Raw genomic sequence first — 22,859 nt, forward strand, 5'->3', positions numbered from 1 at the left:
TGTTTCAATTTATACTCTGTTGGTATTGTTTAGTTTTTTAAAATAAATCTGGGGAAATAAAAGAAAGGGATCATTTAATCTTTTACAGACTTTGCTGTTTCTGTCATAATGGTTTTATAGCACCTGCTAAATTCCTTACAAGTGTAAGACTATGATTAATGCAGTATTCAGATTTCTTCAGATAGGGAAATTGTTAACTCTACAGGTCAAGCACCTCTAAAATGGCAGCCCCTTTATATATTATACAGGTAACAGCCCCTTAGTATACTATAGGCAAGGCTGCTAGTTTTCTGTTTGCAGAGATAAACATATGGAATTATGTAATGCTTCTTCAAAACACTGATAAAAATCTCTGAATCCTAATAGAAAAATAAGAATGGAATATGACTTATTTCATCACTGTAACCCAGTGGCCTAATCCAATGCATTTAATAAAGAACCGGAGCGAAATAGCTTGAGCACTTTGATAGGTTACCAAAGCAACATGAGCAGCAACAGTGCTATCTGCTTCAGACCTCACTTACTATTTCCTTCCTGTAATTAAAGTCAGTTCGCACCACTGTCTCAGACATATGTTTAACCCTCAAGATTCACATTATATTTGCTGCTCTTTGTATCATTTAGATAGTTAGACATGCTGAAACGTATCATCTCCCCATGATTCTAGGCAAATCTATTTTCACATAATTTTTCTACTCTCTCTGCAACCATGCATGTTCATAAGTGTTTTTTGCACATTTTGTATTAACTTCTAAAATGTCATTTCAGTGGAGATTTTCAGGTGGATAATTAGGCAGATGCTATTTCTGGTTAAGCCATTGGTCGGTAATCTGTGCTGTTGGAAAACGTACACAGACTAGCACTGCACGCATACAAAAATAGCTAATTATTGAAATGGAGAAGGCAGGGGTCAGTTTCCTAATTCTCAGAAACAATTTTCAGCATTATTGTGCAGGTAAGATATGGGCCATTTTAGGAGTGGGCTATTTACGAGTGGCCTGCCTTAGACCTCTGCCCACATAAATGCTTCAGAGGACAAGGCGATGAATAAATGTGCAGCTGGCCATCCTACCTTTTAGGGGGATTCATTATACTGGCTACTTAAATTGAGACATAATGCAGCAGAATATGGGGCCGGAATTTGCTCTCAGCGGCGAAGGAACGGCGCCTGCCATTCAACTCGCTGACAACTGCCCAGAGAGTTTTTGCGAGCTTTAGAGCACAGACATCCTCTAATCCTGTATCTCTTTCAGTGCGGCACTCTCTACTGGGGATGTATGGTGGCTGGTTGAAGACCTGCTCACAATCAGATTGAAGAATCCTCACTGAGCCATACAGGCCGGAATTTTCTGGGTCGTGTGCAGGCGCAATTGCAGGCGGTTTGTGTTGGCGCCTCCCAAATCCGTGCCCATTTTTCCCACAATTCCATGTTTGAATCCATCCAATCCGGATTCCGTGCCTGCCAGAGTACCGAAACGGTTCTCATCAAAGTCACAAATTATATCCTTTGTGACTGTGACAAAGGCAAACTAATCCCTCCTTGTCCTTCTTGTCTTGGCTGCAGCCTTTGACACAGTTGACCACTCTATCCTTCTCCAACGTCTCTGCACTGTCATCCAGCTGCTTGGGACTGCGCTCGCCTGGTTCCATTCTTATCTATCTAACCATAGCCAGAGGATCACCTGCAACAGCTTCTCTTCTCATCCCCGCATCGTTATCTCTAGTGTCCTCCAAGGATCAATCCCTGATCCCCTCCTATTTCTCATCTACATGTTGTCCCTTGGCGACATCATCCGAAAACGCAGTATCAGTTTCCACATGTACGCTGATGTCACCCAGCTCTACTTCTCCACCACTTCTCTTGACCCCTCCACGATCTCTAAATTGTCAGGCTGCTTGTCCAATATCCAGTTCTAAATGAGCAGAAATTTTCTCCAATTTAATATTGGGAAGACCGAAGCCATTGTTTTCAGTCCCCGCCACAAACTCCGTTCCCTAGCCACTGACTCCATCCCTCTTCCCAACTTCTGTCTGAAGCTGAACCAGACTGTTCGCAACCTTGGTGTCACATTTGAGCCTGAAATGGGCTTTTGACCACATATCCCCAGCATAACATAGACTGCCTATTTTCACCTCCATAACATCGCCCGTCTCTACTCTTGCTTCAGCTGATCCGCTGCTGAAGCCCTCATTCATGCCTTTGTTACCTCCTGGCTGGCCTCCCACATTCTATCCTACGTAAACTAGAGGTAATCCAAAACTCAGCTGCCCATGTCCTAACTTGCACCAAGTCCCTCTCACCCATCACCCCTGTGCTCGCTGACCTACATTGGCTTCCGGTTAAGCAACGCCTCGATTTCAAAATTCTCATCCTTGTTTTCAAATCCCTTCATGGCCTCGCTCTGTATCTCTGTCTCTGTCTATCTCTGTAATCTCCTCCAGCCCCACAAACCCCCGAGATGTCTGCGCTCCTCTAATTCTGCCATCTTGAAATCCCTGATTATAAACACTCAACCATTGGTGGCTGTGCCTTCTGATGCCTATACCCTAACCTCTGGAATTCCCTCCCTAAACCTCTCCACCTCTCTACCTCTCTTTCCTTCTTCAAGATGCTCCTTAAAACATACCTCTTTGACCAAGCCTTTGTTCACCTGCGCTAATTTCTACTTATGCGGCTTGATGCCAAATTGTTTGATCTCATAATACTCCTGTGAAGCACCTTGGGACATTTCACTATGTTAAAGGCGCTATATAAATACAAGTTGTTCTTGAAATTTGAAATAAGTTGCAGCGGGTCAGAAACCCGCCATCATCCTACCCCATGTGCCTTTCCCTCAGTCGTGTTTGCCGGTGCGGCAGCGATCCGATCGGCAGAGGCAGGCGACCTAATTCAAATCATTAATAGGTAGTTGTCAGACTCTCAAGCCTTTTTCAGCCTACCTTTCGAATTTCCCTGGCTGCAAACGGGATTCAGGCAGCTCGGGAACCACGTCTGTGAGCTTGAGGTGGGAGTTGAGTGGCTATTGCTGTAGCTGATTAGATGACAGCATGAAATGTACTATAAAACCTCCCACCGCACAGCTGATCAGGCAGAAGCTGCAAGTGCTTCCAGCAAAGTTGCCATCCAGTCTCACCTCATTGTTACAACCTATCGCACCATTGACAGCTTGCTCCTCTGATCTCTACTCGACCTGCCATCTATTCCATCAGCATGGGTGCCATTTATACTACCTCTCCTTGGTCCTCGGATTTGGACCACGATGAGCCCCAACATCAGCAGCACCGGGCACACCAGCAGCACCAACAACAGCACCAACTTGCTCTTCAACCATTTGATGCTGCACAGGACAGAGGGCATCAGCGCAGGGCTGCACCATGCAAGAGGCGATATGCTCAACTCAAAGTGTACAGCCAGAGGATGAACTTCCTGAACATGACTGAGCAGCACTGCCAAAGGAGGCTCAGGTTATCGCGCCAGGTCATCGCAGACATTTGCACATTACTGGAACAAGAGCTGCAGCCCAGAGGAATGGGTGGACACTCCTTACCACCAGCTGACAAAGGCACCAGCATCCTCAACTTCTTCGCCTCAGGCTCCTTCTAGGGATCTGCAGCAGACATTTGCAGCATCTCACAGTTGGCCATCCACAGATGCATCACACAGGTCAGAATTGTCATAGTCTGCTGCACCCTGCACAACATAGCACAGCAGTGAGGATTAGCCATGCATGAGGAGCAAGACACTGAGCACACAGCCTCTTCAGAGGAGGAGGACAGGGAGGACTAGGCAGAGCTTCAGTTGGAAGACGAGGAGGAACAGGAGCTGGAGAAATCTGCGGGCCAGATCCGACCAGCACCCAAGCACATTACTGCCCGGAAAGTCAGGGATTGTCTCATCATGTCCAGACTCACTTAACTTTACGCAGTACACCCATATGGCTGCCACATGCTGCGTCATATTGGCATCACCCCACAGCAACAGCATAAAGGATCCCTACAATAACCAAGCTAAGATGAATGCGTGGCTTGAGGAGTGTTGCAAGAGGAAGGGATTCAAATTCCTGGGACATTGGAACCGGTTCTGGGGGAGGTGGGACCAGTACAAACCGGACGGTCTGCACCTGGGCAGGACAGGAACCAATGTCCTAGGGAGAGTGTTTGCTAGTGCTGTTGGGGAGGGGTTAAATTAATATGGTAGGGGGATGGGAACCTATGCAGGGAGACAGAGGGAAGTAAAATGGGGGCAGAAGCAAAAGATAGAGAGAAGAAAAGTAAAAGTGGAGGGCAGAGAAACCTAAGGCAAAAATCAAAAAGGGTCATATTACAGCAAAATTCTAAAGGGACAAAGTGTGTTAAAAAGACAAGCCTGAAGGCTCTGTACCTCAATGCGAGGAGTATTCGTAATAAGGTGGACGAATTAACTGCACAGGCAGCTATTAACGAATATGATATAATTGGGATTACGGAGACAAGGCTCCAGGGTGATCAAAGTTGGGAACTCAACATCCAGGGGTATTCAACATTCAGGAAGGATAGACAGAAAGGAAAAGGAGGTGGGGCAGCATTGCTGGTTAAAGAGGAAATTAACGCAATAGTAAGGAAGGACATTAGCTTGGATGATGTGGAATCTGTATGGGTAGAGCTGCGGAATACCAAAGGACAGAAAACGCTGGTGGGACTTGTGTACAGACCACCAAACAGTAGTAGTGAGGTTGGGGGCAGCATCAAACAAGAAATTAAGGATGTGTGCAATAAAGGTACAGCAGTTATCATGGGCGACTTTAATCTACATATAGATTGGGCTAACCAAACTGATAGCAATATGGTGGAGGAGGATTTCCTGGAGTGTATTAGGGATGGTTATCGAGACCAATATATTGAGGAATTAACTAGAGGGCTGGCCATCCTAGATTGGGTGATATGTAATGAGAAAGGACTAATTAGCAATCTTGTTGTGCAAGGCCCCTTGGGGAAGAGTGACCATAATATGGTAGAATTCTTTATTGAGATGGAGAGTGACACAGTTAATTCAGAGACTAGGGTCCTGGACTTAAGGAAAGCTAACTTCGATGGTATGAGATGTGATTTGGCTAGAATAGACTGGCGAGTGATACTTAAAGGGTTGACGGTGGATAGGCAATGGCAGACATTTAAAGATCACATGGTTGAACTTCAACAATTGTACATCCCTGTCTGGAGTAAAAATAAAACGGGGAGGGTGGCTCAACTGTAGCTAACAAGGGAAATTAAGGATAGTTAAATCCAAGGAAGAGGCATATAAATTGGCCAGAAAAAGCAGCAAACCTGAGGACTGGGAGAAATTTAGAATCCAGCAGAGGAGGACAACAGGTTTAATTAGAAGGGGGAAAATAGAGTATGAGAGGAAGCTTGCTGGGAACATAAAAACTGACTGCAAAAGCTTCTATAGATATGTGAAGAGAAAAAGATTAATGAAGACAAACGTAGGTCCCTTGCAGTCAGATTCAGGTGAATTCATAATGGGGAACAAAGAAATGGCAGACCAGTTGAACAAATACTTTGGTTCTGTCTTCACGAAGGAAGACACAAATAACCTTTCGGAAATACTAGGGAATCGAGGGTCGAGTGAGAAGGAAGAACTGAAGGAAATCCTTATTCGGCAAGAAATTGTGTTCGGGAAATTGATGGGATTGAAGGCCGATAAATTCCCAGAGTACTTAAGGAAGTAGCCCTCGAAATAGTGGATGCATTGGTGATCATTTCCCAACAGTCTATCGACTCTGGATCAGTTCCTATGGACTGGAGGGTAGCTAATGTAACACCACTTTTTTAAAAATGAGGGAGAGAGAAAACGGGCAATTATAGACCAGTTAGCCTGACATCAGTAGTGGGGAAAATGTTGGAATCAATTATTGAAGATGAAATAGCAGCGCATTTGGAAAGCAGTGACAGGGTCGCTCCACGTCAGCATGGATTTATGAAAGGGAAATCATGTTTGACAAAGCTTCTAGAATTTTTTGAGGATGCAACTAATAGAGTGGACAAAGGAGAACCAGTGGATGTGGTGTATTTGGACTTTCAAAAGGCTTTTGACAAGGTCCCACACAAGAGATTGGTGTGGAAAATTAAAGCACATGGTACTGGGGACAGACAGGAAGCAGAGAGTCGGGATTAACGGGTCCTTTTCAGAATGGCAGGCAGTGACTAGTGGGGTGCCACAGGGCTCAGTGCTGGGACCCCAGCTTTTTACAATATACATCAATGATTTAGATGAAGGAATTGCGTGTAATATCTCCAAGTTTTCAGATGACACGAAGCTGGGTGGCGGTGTGAGCTGTGAGGAGGATGCTAAGAGGCTGCAGGATGACTTGGACAGATTAGGTGAGTGGGCAAATGCATGGCAGATGCAGTATAATGTGGATAAATGTGAGGTTATCCACTTTGGGGCAAAAACACAAAGGCAGAATATTATCTGAATGGCGGCAGATTAGGAAAAGGAGAGGTGCAACGAGACCTGGGTGTCATGGTACATCAGTCATTGAAAGTTGACATGCAGGTTCAGCAGGCAGTGAAGAAGGCAAGTGGTATGTTGGCCTTCATAGCTAGGGGATTTGAATGTAGGAGCAGGGAGGTCTTACTGCAGTTGTACAGGGCCTTGGTGAGGCCTCCCCTGGAATATTGTGTTCAGTTTTGGTCTCCTAATCTGAGGAAGGACTGCTATTGAGGGAGTGCAGCAAAGGTTCACCAGACCGATTCCTGGGATGGCAGGACTGACATATGAGGCGAGACTGGATCGACTGGGCCTGTATTCACTCGAGTTTAGAAGAATGAGAGGGGATCTCATAGAAACATATAAAATTCTGATGGGACTGGACAGGTTAGATGCAGGAAGAATGTTCCAGATGTTAGGGAAGTCCAGAACCAGGGGATACAGTCTAAGGATAAGGGGTAAGCCATTTAGGACTGAGATGAGGAGAAACTTCTTCACTCAGAGAGTTGTTAACCTGTGGAATTCCCTACCGCAGAGAGCTGTTGATGCCAGTTCATTGGTTATATTCAAGAGGCAGTTAGATATGGCCCTTACGGCCAAATGGATCAAGGGGTATGGAGAAAATGCACGAAAGGGGTACTGAAATGAATGATCATCCATGATCTTATTGAATGGTGATACTGGCTCGAAGGGCCGAATGGCCTTCTCCTGCGCCTATTTTCTAGATTTCTATGTTTCTATGTCAGTACCCCAAGTTCATGCTGTTGCATTCATATCAGTGCCAAGTCTATTGGCGAGGATTGCAACAGTGTACCTGTGGAGGATAGGGATATCTCTGACAACAACTTCTGGGTTTGCACATTGAACTGCGCATGTGCAGATGCCAGAAATTGCTGTCAGATTTACCCCATTATAACGGTGAACGTGGTTAACCTCACCATTATTAATGTAAAATCCAGATCAATGAATCAGCAATTTCAACTCTGTGATATCAAAATGGATCCCAAGATCATCCACTTGGCTCCCCCAACTTCTAATACCTATGTTTCACCTTTTCCAAATGTTGCTCCATGATACCATAAACTGTTCAGTGCCAAACACAAGCCTTCCAATGATATACATCCAGTGGTACACACGCACCCATTCATATGTTCAATGCTGAGGATGAGATACTGACTCTTTTCTTGAGTAAAAGTGATGCACAGAGCATCTTAGAATCACCACTTACTGATTTCAGTAATCCTGCATCTTTTTACATTATTTCAATATTTCCCACAATTTTGACCTCAGAAATTGTGGGGATATTCTCAATAATATTATTCCATGATAGTTTCCTTTCATCTTGAATTAATCCTCCTTTGCTCAGTTAACATGCATTTTAATATGTACTAACCCAATAATTTGAGTAAAGTGTCTAAGAGACATGCTTCATATCATGTAATCCAAAAAGTGAACACAGTCCCTCCACCCGAAACTAATACTTTTGGACAATATGTAACAAGGCTATGCATGCATAAAAGTGTGTCTGGGGAGACGAATATTGTCCAAAGACAATGGCCCCGAACTTGGTGCACTCACCACTCGCTGCCGCCAAGTTTTTTTGGTGGTCTCCCTTCGGTGCCAGTTTTGTGGAGGCCTCCCGCCGGCAGGAGGGAAGGACTGCTGGGAAACGCTGACGTCCATTAGCGCGCAAGATGGAATCTCCATGCCAAAGCACCGCGAGTTCTCTTGGCAGTCCTTTGGGCGGGCCTTGACTTTCACCAAGTTCGGGCCCAATAGGCCCAATTTAACCTGATGGGAATGGGAAGGGCAGGTTGTTAAATTAGATAGTGCACTTATCGTTGTGTTCCCAACGTGTCAACTGAACTGCACATTTTTCTGAATTAGATGAAATGTCAGCCAGAGGCAAGTGTGGGACTCATGAATACATGTAAATCAGGGTGCTAAGACACAATAAGGATCCTAACGCCATTTTGACACAAAGTCACTCAGTGCCCAAACTGTCTGTAAAACCTAGTTAAATTGGTCTCTCCAAGCCACTGAGGATGGACATTCACTTAATCTTCAAAAAATTATAATTTGCCCTTCAGCTGTATTTCACAAATTAATCATCAGCCATCAAATTTAAAACTTTTTTGTAAAATTGAAGAGCAGAACAGACTCGAGAGGCTGAATTGCCTCCCTTGTTCCTATTTTCCAATGTTACCGTAGCAATATTTAAAGGGGACTTTGTCTTCGGGTAAATGGATCACAGTGTGGGACAATGTGGACCATTTTCCATACCTCGGGAGCCTACTAACAGCAAGGGCAGACATCGATGACTAGGTCCAACATCGCCTCCAGTGTGCCAGCGCAGCCTTCGGTCGCTTGAGGAAGAGAGTGTTTGAAGACCAGAACCTCAAATCTGGCACCAAGCTTATGGTCTACAGGGCAGAATTGATACTCGCCACCCTATATGGCTCAGAGACGTGGACCATGTACAGCAGACATCTCAAAGCACTGAAGAAGTACCACCAACGCTGCCTCCGCAAGATCCTGCAAATCCACTTGTAGGATAGACACACTGATGTCAGTGTTCTCGCTCAGGCCAACATCCCCAGCACTGAAGCACTAACCACGCTCGACCAGCTCCGTTGGGCAGGCTACATCGTCCACATGCCTGACACGAGACTCCTTAAGCAAGCGCTCTACTCGGAACTCCTACACGGCAAGTGAGCCCCAGGGGGGCAGAGGAAACGCTTCAAGGACACTGTTATATATGGAGAAAGAGTCAGACTGAACACTGTGAGCTCAAAGTAAAGTGTGACCTTAGTATTTTATTGCAGGTCTCCAGAGTGCCTCTCCAACCTGTGAGGTCTCCTTAAATACCTGTGCTCCCAAGGGATTGTGGGATCCCTTGGGACTCCAGGGGATGAGCCCTCTGGTGTTGCACAGAGTAAATACAAGTTTACATATACAACAACACTCCCCCCCTCAAAGTTAATAGTGTAACTATTTACAATGTGAGTCGATCTGGGCCGCTTCTTGCCCTGGTTGATCGTCTCGGTGTGAAAGCTGGTATTGTTGGATCATTTGTTGGGCCCTCGCTGGGCTGCTGTGCAGTTGGCCTTCCTGGTGTGTTGAGTCCTGCTGGGCTGCTGTGGATGATGGATTCTGCTTCGTGGTCAACCGTGGTGCCGGTTGCCACTGATGTGTATGTTGGGGGATCAAAGAAGGTAGGGTCCAAGGTGGGTTGCTCAGGATATTCCGTGAATCTGAGTTTGATTTGGTCCAAGAGTGTCCAGTGAATGAGTCCATTTGAAAGTTTGACCTGAAACACCCTGCTCTCCTCTTTGGCCACGACTGTGCCGGGAAGCCACTTGGGACCTTATCCATAATTCAATACAAATACAGGATCATTGATTTCAATCTGGCGTGACACATTTACGCTATCATGGTATGCACTTTGTTGAAGCCGCCTACTCTCTACCTGTTTATGTAGATCAGGGTGAACTAACGAGAGCCTTGTCTTAAGTGCTCTTTTCATGAGCAGTTCAGCAGGTGGGAACCCAGTGAGCGAATGGGGTCTCGTGCGGTAGCTAAGCAGGACTTGGGATAGGCGAGTCTGCAGTGAACCTTCAGTTACCCTCTTCAAGCCTTGCTTGATGGTTTGCACTGCTCACTCTGCCTGACCATTGGACGCTGGTTTAAACGGGGCAGATGTGACATGTTTGATACCGTTGCGGGTCATGAATTCTTTGAACTCAGCACTGGTAAAACATGGCCCGTTGTCGCTCACCAGGACATCGGGTAAGCCATGTGTGGCAAACATGGCCCACAGGCTTTCAGTGGTGGCAGCGGACATGCTAGCTGACATTATCTCACATTCAATCCGCTTGGAGTATGCGTCTACAACCACAAGGAACATTTTACCCAAGACCGGGCCTGCATAGTCGACGTGTACCCTAGACCACGGTTTGGAGTGCCAAGACCATAAACTTAGCAGCGCCTCCCTGGGTACATTGCTTAACTGCGTGCATGTATTACATCTGTGAACGCAGGACTCTTAAGTCCATATCGATACCGGGCCACCACACCTGGGATCTGGCTATCGCTTTCATCATTACGATGCCTGGGTGGGTATTGTGGAGGTCATTGATGAAGGCGTCTCTGGCCTTCTTGGGGACCACTACTCGATTGCCCCACAGAAGGCAGTCTGCCTGTATAGACATTTCATCTTTGCACCGCTGGAACGGCTTTATCTCTTCCTGCATTTCCACTGGGACACTGGACCAGCTCCCGTGAAGCACACAGCTTTTGACTAGGGATAATAAGGGGTCCTGGCTCGTCAGGTTTTGATCTGCTGGGCAGTGACGGGTGATTACTCACTCTCAAATGCTTCCATTACCATGGCTAAATCTGCAGGCTGCGCCATTTCCACCCCCGTGGTGGGCAATGGCAGCCTACTGAGTGCATCAGCGCAGTTTTCTGTGCCTGGCCTGTGGCGGATGGCATAGTTGTATGCGGACAACGTGAGCGCCCATCTCTGGATGCGGGCCGATGCGTTGGTATTTATCCCTTTACTCTCGGAAAACAGGGATATGAGTGGCTTATGATCAGTTTCCAATTCGAATTTTAGCCCAAACAGGGGTATTGATGCATTTTCTTTACCCCATAGACACACGCTGACGCTTCTTTCTCAATCATGCTGTAGGCTCTCTCAGCCTTAGACAGACTCCTGGATGCATTAGCAACCGGTTGCAGTTTCCCGAAATCATTAGCTTGTTGCAATACACACCCAACGCCATATGACGATGCATCATATGCTAGTACCAAACGCTTATATGGATCATACAACACAAGCAATTTGTTTGAACATAACAATTTTCTCGCTTTTACAAAGGCATTTTCTTGGCTTTTTGCCCCAAACCCATTTGTCTCCTTTTCGTAGTAAGACATGCAGTGGTTGTAACAGTGTGCTGAGACCCGGTAAGAAGTTCCCAAAGTAGTTCAGGAGTCCCAGAAACGACTGCAGTTCGATTGCTTCCGTCTTCACGTTGTTGGGCCTGATGCCGTCCGCCGCAATCCTCCTTCCCAAGAACTCTACTTCAGGCACCAGGAAAATGCACTTCGAGCGTTTTAACCTGAGCCCCACGCAGTTGAGTCGACTAAGTACCTCCTCCAGGTTCTGCAGATGCTTGACTGTGTTCCGACCTGTGACCAAGACATCATCCTAGAAGACCACGGTGTGCGGGACCGACTTCATAGAAACATAGAAAATAGGTGCAGGAGTAGGCCATTCGGCCCTTCGAGCCTGCATCACCATTCAATAAGATTATGGTTGATCATTCACCTCAGTACCCCTTTCCTGCTTTCTCTTCATATCCCTTGATCCCTTTAGCCCTAAGGGCCATATCTAACTCCCTCTTAAATATATCCAATGAACTGGCATCAACAACTCTCTGCGGTAGAGAATTCCACAGGTTAACAATTCTCTCAGTAAAGAAGTTTCTCCTCATCTCAGTCCTAAATGGCTTACCCCTTATCCTTAGACTGTGTCCCCTGGTTCTGGACTTCCCTAACATCGAGAACATTCTTTCTGCATCTAACCTGTCCAGTCCCATCAGAATTTTATATGTTTCTATGAGATCCCCTCTCATCCTTCTAAACTCCAGTGAATACAGGCCCAGTCGATCCAGTCTCTCCTCATATGTCAGTCCTGCCATCCCAGGAATCAGTCTGGTGAACCTTCACTGCACTCCCTCAATAACAAGAACATCCTTCCTCAGATTAGGAGACCAAAACTGATTCAGTAAGCGTTACATGTTTCTCTGGAATAGCCGCTGATCGAATTCCAAACGGGCATCTGTTATAAATAAAAAGACCTTTGTGCGTGTTGGTGCAGGTGAGGCCCTTCGATAATTCCTCCAGTTCCTGCGTCATGTAGGCTGAAGTCAGATCCAGCTTCATGAACGTCTTTCCTCCCGCCAGCGTTGCAAAGAGGTTGTCAGCCTTTGGTAGTGGGTATTGGTCCTGCAGGGAGAAACAATTGATAGTTACTTTGTAATCGCCACAGATTCTGACGGTGCCGTCTCCCTTGAGGACAGGAATGATCGGGCTGGCCCACTCGTTGAACTCGATCGGTGAAATGATGCCCTCTCTTTGCAGCCGGTCTAGCTCGATCTCTCCCCTTTCTCTCATCATGTACCGAACTACTCTCGCCTTGTGATGGATGGGTCGCGCCCCTGGAATTAGGTGGATTTGCACTTTTGCTCCTTGGGATTTCCCGATGCCTGGTTCAAACAGCGAAGGAAATTTGTTTAAGACCTGGGCACACGAAGTGTCGTCAGCGGGCGATAGCGCTCGGACGTCGTCCCAGTTCCAGCGTATCTTTCCAGCCAGCTCCTGCCGAGCAGCGTGGGACCACCGGCCAGTACCACCCAGAATGGTTCCTTGTGCACCGCTCCATCGTAGGAGACTTTTACAGTAGCACTGCCGATTACAGGAATCAGTTCTTTTGTGTAAGTTCTTAATTTCGTACGAATTGGAGTTAAGACTGGCCTTGAGGCCTTGTTGCACCAGAATCTGTTGAAGGTCTTTTTGCCCATGATGGACTGGCTCGTGTCAGTGTCCAGTTCCATTAACACCGGGACTCCATTTAGTTCAACATTCAGCATTATCGGGGGACAATTCGTGGTGAATGTGTACACCCCATGTACCTCTGCCTCCTCGCTTTGAAGCTCTGGTTCATCGTGATCCTCCATGTATCTGTCCTCCTCTGCAACATGGTGGTTTGCAGCTTTAACAGGATGAGCAGCTCGACTGCACATAAGCTGGAGGTGTCCCATTGTTCCACAGCCCTTGCAAACATATCCTTTGAATCGGCATGAATGGAAACGATGATCACCCCCGCAACGCCAACAAGGTGTTAATGGCCTTGCATTCATTATCCTTGATGATGGACTCTGAGACATCTGCGGACGTGCAGTGCAGGCATGTGTGACCTGCCCTCTACGTTGCGAGTCGAAAACAACATCACTTTGTTCACAGTACTTGTAGCAGCACTCGTGTGCTGAGAGATTTGCTTAATATTGTCACTGGTGGCTATGAATGCCTGGGCTATCGCTATGGCCTTACTCAAGGTTGGGGTCTCTACAGTCAAAAGTTTGAGAAGTATGGTTTCGTGTCCAATGCCAAGTACGAAAAAGTCTCTGAGCATGTGCTCCAAATGTCCTTCAAATTCGAAATGTCCTGCAAGGCGTCTTAGCTCGGCGATATAACTCGCCACTTCCTGGCCTTCAAACCTTTTGTAGGTGTAGAACCAATACCTCATTGTGGCACTGGAGCTGTGGGTGGATGAATTCTGGAGCATCCACGATGCTGAGAATGACGTAAATAGCACGTTTCGTGAGTTGGTCTTACCGCAGGTAAAGGGTACACAGCCAGATAGGGAATGGATGACCAACAGGAAGAGCAGTGCAAGGAAGGTAGTGCAGGGGACCCCTGCGGTCATCCCCCTGCAAAACAGATACACCGCTTTGGGTACTGTTGGGGGGGATGACTCATCAGGGGAGGGCAGCAGCAGCCAAGTTCATGGCACCGTGGGTGGCTCTGCTGCACAGGAGGGCAGGAAAAAGAATGGGAGAGCTATAGTGATAGTGGATTCAATCGTAAGGGGAATAGATAGACGTTTCTGCGGCCGCAATCGAGACTCCAGGATGGTATGTTGCCTCCCTGGGTCAAGGGTCAAGGATGTCTTGGAGCGGGTGCAGGGCATTCTGAAAAGGGAAGGTGAACAGCCAATTGTCGTGGTGTATATAGGTACTAACGATATAGATAAAAAAAGGGATGAGGTCCTACAAGACGAATTTAGGGAGGTAGGAGCTAAATTAAAAAGTAGGATCTCAAAAGTAATAATCTCAGGATTGCTACCACTACCATGTGCTAGTCAGAGTAGGAATCGCAGGATAGCTCAGATGAATACGTGGCTTGAGGAGTGGTGCACAAAAGATGGATTCAAATTCCTGGGACATTGGAACCGGTTCTGGGGGAGGTGGGACCAGTACAAACTAGACGGTCTACACCTGGGCAGGAATGGAACCAATGTCCTAGGGGGTGTGTTTGCTAGTGCTGTTGGGGAGGAGTTAAACTAATATGGTAGGGGGATGGGAACCTATGCACAGAGACAGAGGGAAGTAGAATGGGGGCAGAAGCAAAAGATAGAAAGAAGAAAAGTAAAAGTGGAGGGCAGAGAAACCTAAGGCAAAAAGCAAAAAGGGCCACATTACACCAAATTTCTAAAGGGGCAAAGTGTGTTAGAAAGACAAGCCTGAAGGCTCTGTGGCTCAATGCGAGGAGTATTCGGAATAAGGTGGATAAATTAACTGCGCAGATAGCAGTTAACGGGTATGATGTAATTGGCATCACGGAGACATGGCTCCAGGGTGACCAAGTCTAGGAACTCAACATCCAGAGGTATTCAACATTTAGGAAGGATAGACAGAAAGGAAAAGGAGGCGGGGTGGCATTGCTGGTTAAAGAGGAAATTAGTGAGAAATGACATTAGCTTGGATGATGTGGAATTGGTATGGGTGGAGCCACGGAATACCAAAGGGCAGAAAACGCTAGTGGGAGTTGTGTACAGACCACCAAACAGTAGTAGTAAGGTTGGGGACAGCATCAAACAAGAAATAAGGGATGTGTGCAATAAAGGTACAGCAGTTATCATGGACGACTTTAATGTACATATAGATTGGGCTAACCAAACTGGTAGCAATGCGGTGGAGGAGGATTTCCTGGAGTGCATTAGGGATGGTTATCTAGACCAATATGTCGAGGAACCAACTAGGGAGCTGGCCATCCTAGACTGGGTGTTGTGTAATGAGAAAGGACTAATTAGCAATCTTCTTGTGCGAGGCCCCTTGGGGAAGAGTGACCACCACATGGTAGAATTCTTTATTAAGATGGAGAGTAACACAGTTAATTCAGAAACTAGGGTCCTGAACTTAAGGAAAATTAACTTCGATGGCTTGAGGCTAGAATTGGCTAGAATAGACTGGCAAATGATACTTAAAGGGTTGACGGTGGATAGGCAATGACTAACGTTTAAAGATCACATGGATGAACTTCAGAAATTGTACATCCCTGTCTGGAGTAAAAATCAAACGGGGAAGGTGGCTCAACCGTGGCTAACAAGGGAAATTAAGGATAGTGTTAAATCCAAGGAAGAGGCATATACATTGGCCAGAAAAAGCAACAAACCTGAGGACTGGGAAAAATTTTGAATTCAGCAGAGGAGGACAAAGGGTTTAATTAAGAGGGGGAAAATAGAGTTTGAGAAGAAGCTTGCCAGGAACATAAAAACTGACAGCAAAAGCTTCTATAGATATGTAAAGAGAAAAAGATTAGTGAAGACAAACGTAGGTCCCTTGCAATCGGATTCAGGTGAATTTATAATGGGGAACAAAGAAATGGCAGACTAATTGAACAAATACTTCGGTTCTGTTTTCACGAAGGAAGACACAAATAACCTTCCGGAAGTACTAGGGGACCGAGAGTCTCGTGAGAAGGAGGAACTGAAGGATATCCATATTAGGCGGGCAATTGTGTTAGGGAAATTGATGGGATTGAAGGCTGATAAATCCCCGGGGCCTGATAGTCTGCATCCAAGAATACTTAAGGAAGTGGCCCGAGAAATAGTGGATGCACTGGTGATCATTTTCCAACAGTCTATCGACTCTGGATCAGTTCCTATGGACTGGAGGGTAGCTAATGTAACACCACTTTTTAAAAATGGAGGGAGAGAGAAAGTGGGTAATTATAGACTGGTTAGCCAGACATCAGTAGTGGGGAAAATGTTGGAATCAATTATTAAGGATGAAATAGCAGCGCATTTGGAAAGCAGTGGGAGGATCGGTCCAAGTCAGCATGGATTTATGAAGGGGAAATCATGCTTGACAAATCTTCTGGAATTTTTTGAGGCTGTAACTGGTAGAGTGGACAATGGAGAACCAGTGGATGTGGTGTATTTGGACTTTCAAAAGGCTTTGAACAAGATCCCACACAAGAGATTGGTGTGCAAAATCAAAGCACATGGTATTGGGGTAATATACTGACGTGGATAGAGAACTGGTTGGCAGACAGAAAGCAGAAAGTCAGGATAAACGGGTCTTTTTCAGAATGGCAGGCAGTGACTAGTGGAGTGCCGCAGGGCTCAGTGCTGGGACCCCAACTCTTTACAATATACATCAATGATTTAGATGAAGGAATCTTCAAGTTTGCAGATGACACTAAACTGGGTGGCGGTGTGAGCTGTGAGGGTGACTTAGACACGTTAGGTGAGTGGACAAATGCATGGCAGATGCAGTATAATGTGGATAAATGTGAGGTTATCCACTTTGAGGGCAAAAACGCGAAGACAGAATATTATCTGAATGACGGCAGATTAGGAAAAGGGGAGGTGCAACGAGACCTGGGTGTCATGGTTCATCAGTCATTGAAAGTTGGCATACAGGTACAGCAGGCGGTGAAGAAGGCAAATGGTATGTTGGCCTTCATAGCTAGGGGATTTGAGTATAGGAGCAGGGAGGTCTTATTGCAGTTGTACAGGGCCTTGGTGAGGCCTCACCTGGAATATTGTGTTTGGTTTTGGTCTCCTAATCTGAGGAAGGACGTTCTTGCTATTGAGGGAGTGCAGTGAAGGTTCACCAGACTGATTCCCGGGATGGCAGGACTGACATATGAGGAGAGACTGGATCAACTAGGCCTTTATACATTAAAGTTTAGAAGGATGATAGAAACATATAAGATTCTGATGGGACGGGACAGGTTAGATGCGGGTAGAATGTTTCCGATGTTGGGGAAGTCCAGAACCAGAGGACACAGTCTTAGGATAAGGGTTAGGCCATTTAGGACTGAGATGAGGAGAAACATCTTCACTCAGAGAGTTGTTAACCTGTGGAATTCCCTACCGCAGAGAGTTGTTGATGCCAGTTCATTGGATATATTCAAGAGGGAGTTAGATATGGCCCTTATGGCTAAGGGGATCAAGGGGTATGGAGAGAAAGCAGGAAAGGGGTACTGAGGGAATGATCAGTCATGATCTTATTGAATGGTGGTGCAGGCTCGAAGGGCCGAATGGCCTACTCCTGCACCTATTTTCTATGTTTCTATGTTTCTATGGAAACCACACATACAGTAGTTGCTGATTTCAAATTATCCTGCTGTTACTGATTCATGACTTCTATTAAGTTTGTCCAAGACAAGCTCGTCATTATTTCTGTCTGACACACAAATATCCATTTGAACTAATTTCTCTGTGATGAGATAATGTTGTTTGCTTTCAGCTAGCTAGAACAATATAATATGATGTACAGCTGCATCAGAAGAGTAAGAGCTAATAGGACTCAATACACCCAACTGAAGTACATCTCCAAATAACTAACAAGTACTGAGACACCTACCACCTACACTATTCATAATCTTAATTGAAGGAGGCTCAGAAATACCACAAAGAACTGGAAGCCTAACAAGGGGGAAATTACATTTAAAATAAATTCACAAAATACTTCCTATAAATTTGTGTAAATATTTCTAAACAATTTGAAGTTCTTGCTATATTGGGCATAATGGGTGGAAAATTAGTATTCAACTAGAATTATTACCTAAGTGAAATATGTGATTCAAACCTTTTATACAACAAAACAAACATCAGCACTCGGGCATTGTTTATCATCAATTGGGGCATCATAAATCTTAAGATATGAATATCTCTTCGTAAATAATTAATATTTGAATTACATTTACCTGTAGAATAAAAGCTGTGCTAGTGAAAGCAATTTACAAAAGGTCTTTTCTATTTAAACCTCCTACTAAAATATATTTCTCAATAAATTGAGTTGAAGTCTGGTATGGGAATTGTGGTGGTTCAATGCATGAAATTACACTTACAGTGAGTTCCTTACCCAAGTCTTGCCATCAAGAAATGTTATAGAAAATAAGTTACGTGTTTGGGTACAGTAATGTATTTTACTGGGTTGGTAATCCAGAGACCTGAACTAATAATCTGGAGAATGTGAGTTCAAATCCCATCATGGCAGTTTGAGATTTTGAATTAGAATTATAGAATAGTACAACACAGGAGGAGGCCTTTTGGCCCGTCGCGTACACACCTTCTCTTTCGAAGAACAATCCAGTTAGTCACACTCGACTGTTCTTTCCCCATATCCCTGCAATTTTTTTCTCTTTCAAATATTTAAAAATTTAGTTTTTCAAATCTGTAAAATAAAAAGCTAGTAAAAGTGATTGTAAAGCTGTCGATGGTCATAAAAACCCAACTGGTTCTTTAGGGTGAAAGAAAACACTGTCGTTACCAGGTCTATATACGACTTTGTTCTTACAGCAAAGTGATTGACTCTTAACTGCTCCCTTAAGTGATCTAGCAAACCACTCAGTTGTATCAAACTGCTGCAAAGTGGGTTAAACAGAAGGCTCACCACCATGTTTTCAGGGCAACTAGGGATGGGAAATAAATGCTAGCTTTACCATAGCGAAAAGGAAGGTAAGTCACCCTTGCTAACTCGTGTGCACCTCCGAGTGGCCAACATAAAAGTGGCATGGAAATAGTGGCATAAAAGTGGCATCGTGGAGGCCCCGACCTGTGAGAAACCACCAGCCGCAGGTCGGGCGATAAAATTTATATTAATGATTTGGACTTTGGAAACAAAAACACAATTTCTAAATTTGCAGGTGACACCAAATTGGGGGGGATAATCAATACTGAGGAGGACTGCAACAAATTACAGGAGGACATTAATAAACTTGCAGAATGGGCATATATTTGGCAAATGAAGTTCAACACAGATAAGTGTGAGGTATTACATTTTGGTAGGAAGAATAAGGAGGTCATTTATTACTTGGGGGATGCAAGATTAGGTGAGATTGAGGAACAAAGGGTTCTCGGAGTACAAATACACAAATCACAAAGTTGCGACACGGGTTAGCAAGGCCGTAAAAAAAGCAAACCAAGCTCTAGTTGATTTCTAGAGGTATAGAATTGAAAAGTAGGGAAGTTATGTATCTAACCTTGGTTAGACCACACTTCAAATACTGCGTACAGTGCTGGTCGCCATATTTTAAAAAGGATATACATGCACAGGAGAGGTTACAGAGAAGATTTACAAGGATGATACCAGAAATGCGAGGGTATACATATCAAGAACCGATGAACAGGCTGTATCTCTTTTCTCTTGAAAAAGGCTGACGCGTGACCCAATAGAGGTCTTTAAAATTATGAAAGGTTTTAATAGAGTGGATACAGAGCGATTGGGGCAGAAATTCCGGCCTCCCGGGTCCATACTGAGTGTCTACAGAACCGGGAAGGCATCGCAAAAGCCGGTTTTCAGTGCACAATGCGCATGCGCTGAAAACCGGCTTTTCCGATCTGTCAAGCTGGAGCTTGACAGATCTTCCATATCTCAGGGGAGAGGATATTTGCAAGGTCAAGATTGCGGGATTTACCCATATCTTGCCCAGCAAATGTCCTCAAAACTCTTGCCTGATAAAAGCAGGCACATAGGCTACTTTTACAGGCGTAAGAATTTCAAAATACACAAACATTTTAAAATAAAATTATAAAAACACATTTTATTGTTTAAAAACCCTCCCCACTACAGTAAGTTTATTTTAAACCATAATTTATAAAACTTTTTTTTTTAAATCGGAAAAATATATTTTTTTAAATACATAAATAACTTTAATTTAAATGAATAAAAATGTGTGTATTTTTTCTATTTTTTATTATCGGTTTTGTGTGTTTTGGGGGCTGTTGCTCATTCATAATAATGGGAACTCCAACTTACGGAGTTCCCATTATTATGAATGAGAACATACTTTACCTGAGTGGTTGCCCAGAGCCATGTGACTCCAGCGCCAGGCCTGCGCATGTCCCGACGTGCACGTGCTGCGACGCGCAATCAGAGGAGGCCTCAGGACCAGGAACTAACGTGGGCGCAGCAGGATAAGGTAAGTGCACATTTTAAGAAGTTTTTTATCCGATTGCCCGTGGGAAGCAGCCGACTGGGATTTCTGGGCCAATGTTTCCACTTGTGGGGAAGAGTATAACTAGCATCAATATAAGATAGTCACCAAGAAATCCAATAGGGAATTCAGAAGAAACTTCTTTACCCAAAGAGTGGTGAGAATGTGGAACTCGCTGCCACAGGGAGTGGTTGAAGCGAATAGTATAGATGCATTTAAGGGGAGGCTGGACAAGCATTTGAAGGAGAAGTGAATAGAGAGTTATGCTGATAGGGTTAGATGAGGAAAGACGGGAGGAGGCTCAAGTGGAGCACAAACGCCGGCATGGACTGGTTGGGCCGAATGACCTGTTTCTGTGCCGTATATTCAATGTAATCTTATGTAAAAACCCAACTGGTTCACTAATGTGCTTTAGGGGAAAAAACACCAGGTCTATATATGGCTTCATTCCTACAGCGAAATGGTTGACTCTTAACCGCTCTCTTAAATGATCTAGCAAACCACTCAGTTGTATCAAACTGCTGCGAAGAAAAGTGGGTTAAAGAGAAGGCCCACCACCACGTTCTCAAGGAAACTAGGGATGCAACAGATTTGCTGCTCTTAAATTAACACCCAGCTGAAATCCTAATCTTATTCAGCAATTAAATTTCCAAAACAACTGCTAATATCTGCTGACCAGTTCTTCTATAGTGTTTTGAATATTTTCTTCATCTGGCACTGAGAGCTCACCAAGAAGTATCAGACAGTAATTGTGCTCAGGTAATCATAATTTGAACTGATGCATCCTTTCTCTCCTCTTTTTTAAAAAAAGTTAAAAAATAAGAAATATTTTATGCCACACATGCATTGCATTTTGCTCCAAGGAGGACGGATCAGGATTCCAAGATAATGCCTGCAGAGGCCAGGATATTTTGATGACAGTGCGATAAGCAGGATTCAATGTGGCTTATTGTCAATCATGATTACCTCACAATTAGCTCTCAACAAGAATAATTTTTGTTTATATAGCATTTTTAATATAGAAAAATGCCACAGCAATTCACAGATAGTTAAAAAAAAATAGACACCGAGCCAATAATAGAGAAAAGCACAAGCAGTGCTTAGAGATAAGAGAAAATCTAATCCTGGTGGTAGCAAGAACATTTGCTACTGGTAAGTAGTGAATTAGCTACTGTGAATGACAATGCTGTTTCCACTACAGGAAATTACATAGGATTACAGAGGATATACGGCACAGAAATAAGCCAAGGTGGTGGATGGGGTACTAATCAAGCAGGCTGCTTTGTCCTGGATGGTGTCGAGCTTCTTGAGTTTTGTTGGAGCTGCACACATCGAGGCAAGTGGAGAGTATTCCATCACACTCCTGATTGTGCCTTGTAGGTGGTGGAACGGTTTTGGGGGGTCAGGAGGTGAGACACTCGCTGCAGAATACCCAGCTACTGACCTGCTCTTGTAGCCACAGAATTTATGTGGCTGGTCTACTTAAGTTTCTGGTCAATGGTTACCCTCAATATGTTGATGGTGGGGGATTCAGCAATGGTAATGTCGTTGAATGTCAAGGGGCTTATCGGAGATAGTCATTGCCTGGCACTTGTGTGGCGGTAATGTTACTTGCTACTTATCAGCCCAAGCCTAAATGTCATCCAGCTCCTGCTGCATTCGGACAGGGACTGCTTCATTATCTGAGGAGTTGAGAATGGAACTGAACACTGCAATCTGCAATCATCAGAGAACATCCCCACTTCTGACCTTATGATGGAGGGAAGGTCATTGATGAAGCAGCTGAAGATGGTTGGGCCTAGGACACTGCTCTGAGGACCTCCTGCAGCGATGTTCTGGGACTGAGATGATTGATCCCCAACAACTACAACCATCTTCCTTTGTGCTAGGTATGACTCCAGCATGAATCACCATTAAAAAAATATAAGCTTTAAGAGGTTGTGCTGGGGGATCAAGGGATCACGAGTGGGGGGGGGTTGGGGAGGGTCAAGAGATTGTGCTGGGGGATCAAGGGATCGCAGGGGGGCCGAAGCGATTGCGGGGGGGGTCAATAGATCACGGGGGGTCAATAGATCGCGGGGAGGTCAAGCGATGGAATCCCGTGGCCTCCACTTTGTGGTCAACAGGCCGCCCCGACTCAAATTCAGATCGGAGATTTTTAGGTCTTTTCCCTCTTCCACCCCGCTGCTGCCGACCGCTGCAAGTACATCATAATAGCACGCACCACTGCTATCCCGCACCTCCATTTTTTCCCGACCCAAATTCAGCAAAATAAAAATCAATGCCCCGCCGTGCTTTTTCTGTCGGTGAACCTTGTCTCCTGCCTCTCGGTCCTGCCATTGCAGCGGAAATTAGAGGAGAGGGCCGAGAGCCA

The 22,859-nt window shown here is 45.1% G+C and overlaps 1 protein-coding gene across 1 annotated transcript in view; it reads right to left on the reverse strand.

Annotated features, from left to right (window-relative positions):
• ccdc169 (coiled-coil domain containing 169) overlaps positions 1–22,859 on the reverse strand; it is a 140,445-nt gene that overhangs the window by 58,314 nt on the left and 59,272 nt on the right. The gene's annotated exons all lie outside the window — the stretch shown is intronic.

Source organism: Pristiophorus japonicus, chromosome 10 (assembly GCF_044704955.1).
Source record: "Pristiophorus japonicus isolate sPriJap1 chromosome 10, sPriJap1.hap1, whole genome shotgun sequence".
Classification (NCBI taxonomy): domain Eukaryota; kingdom Metazoa; phylum Chordata; class Chondrichthyes; family Pristiophoridae; genus Pristiophorus; species Pristiophorus japonicus.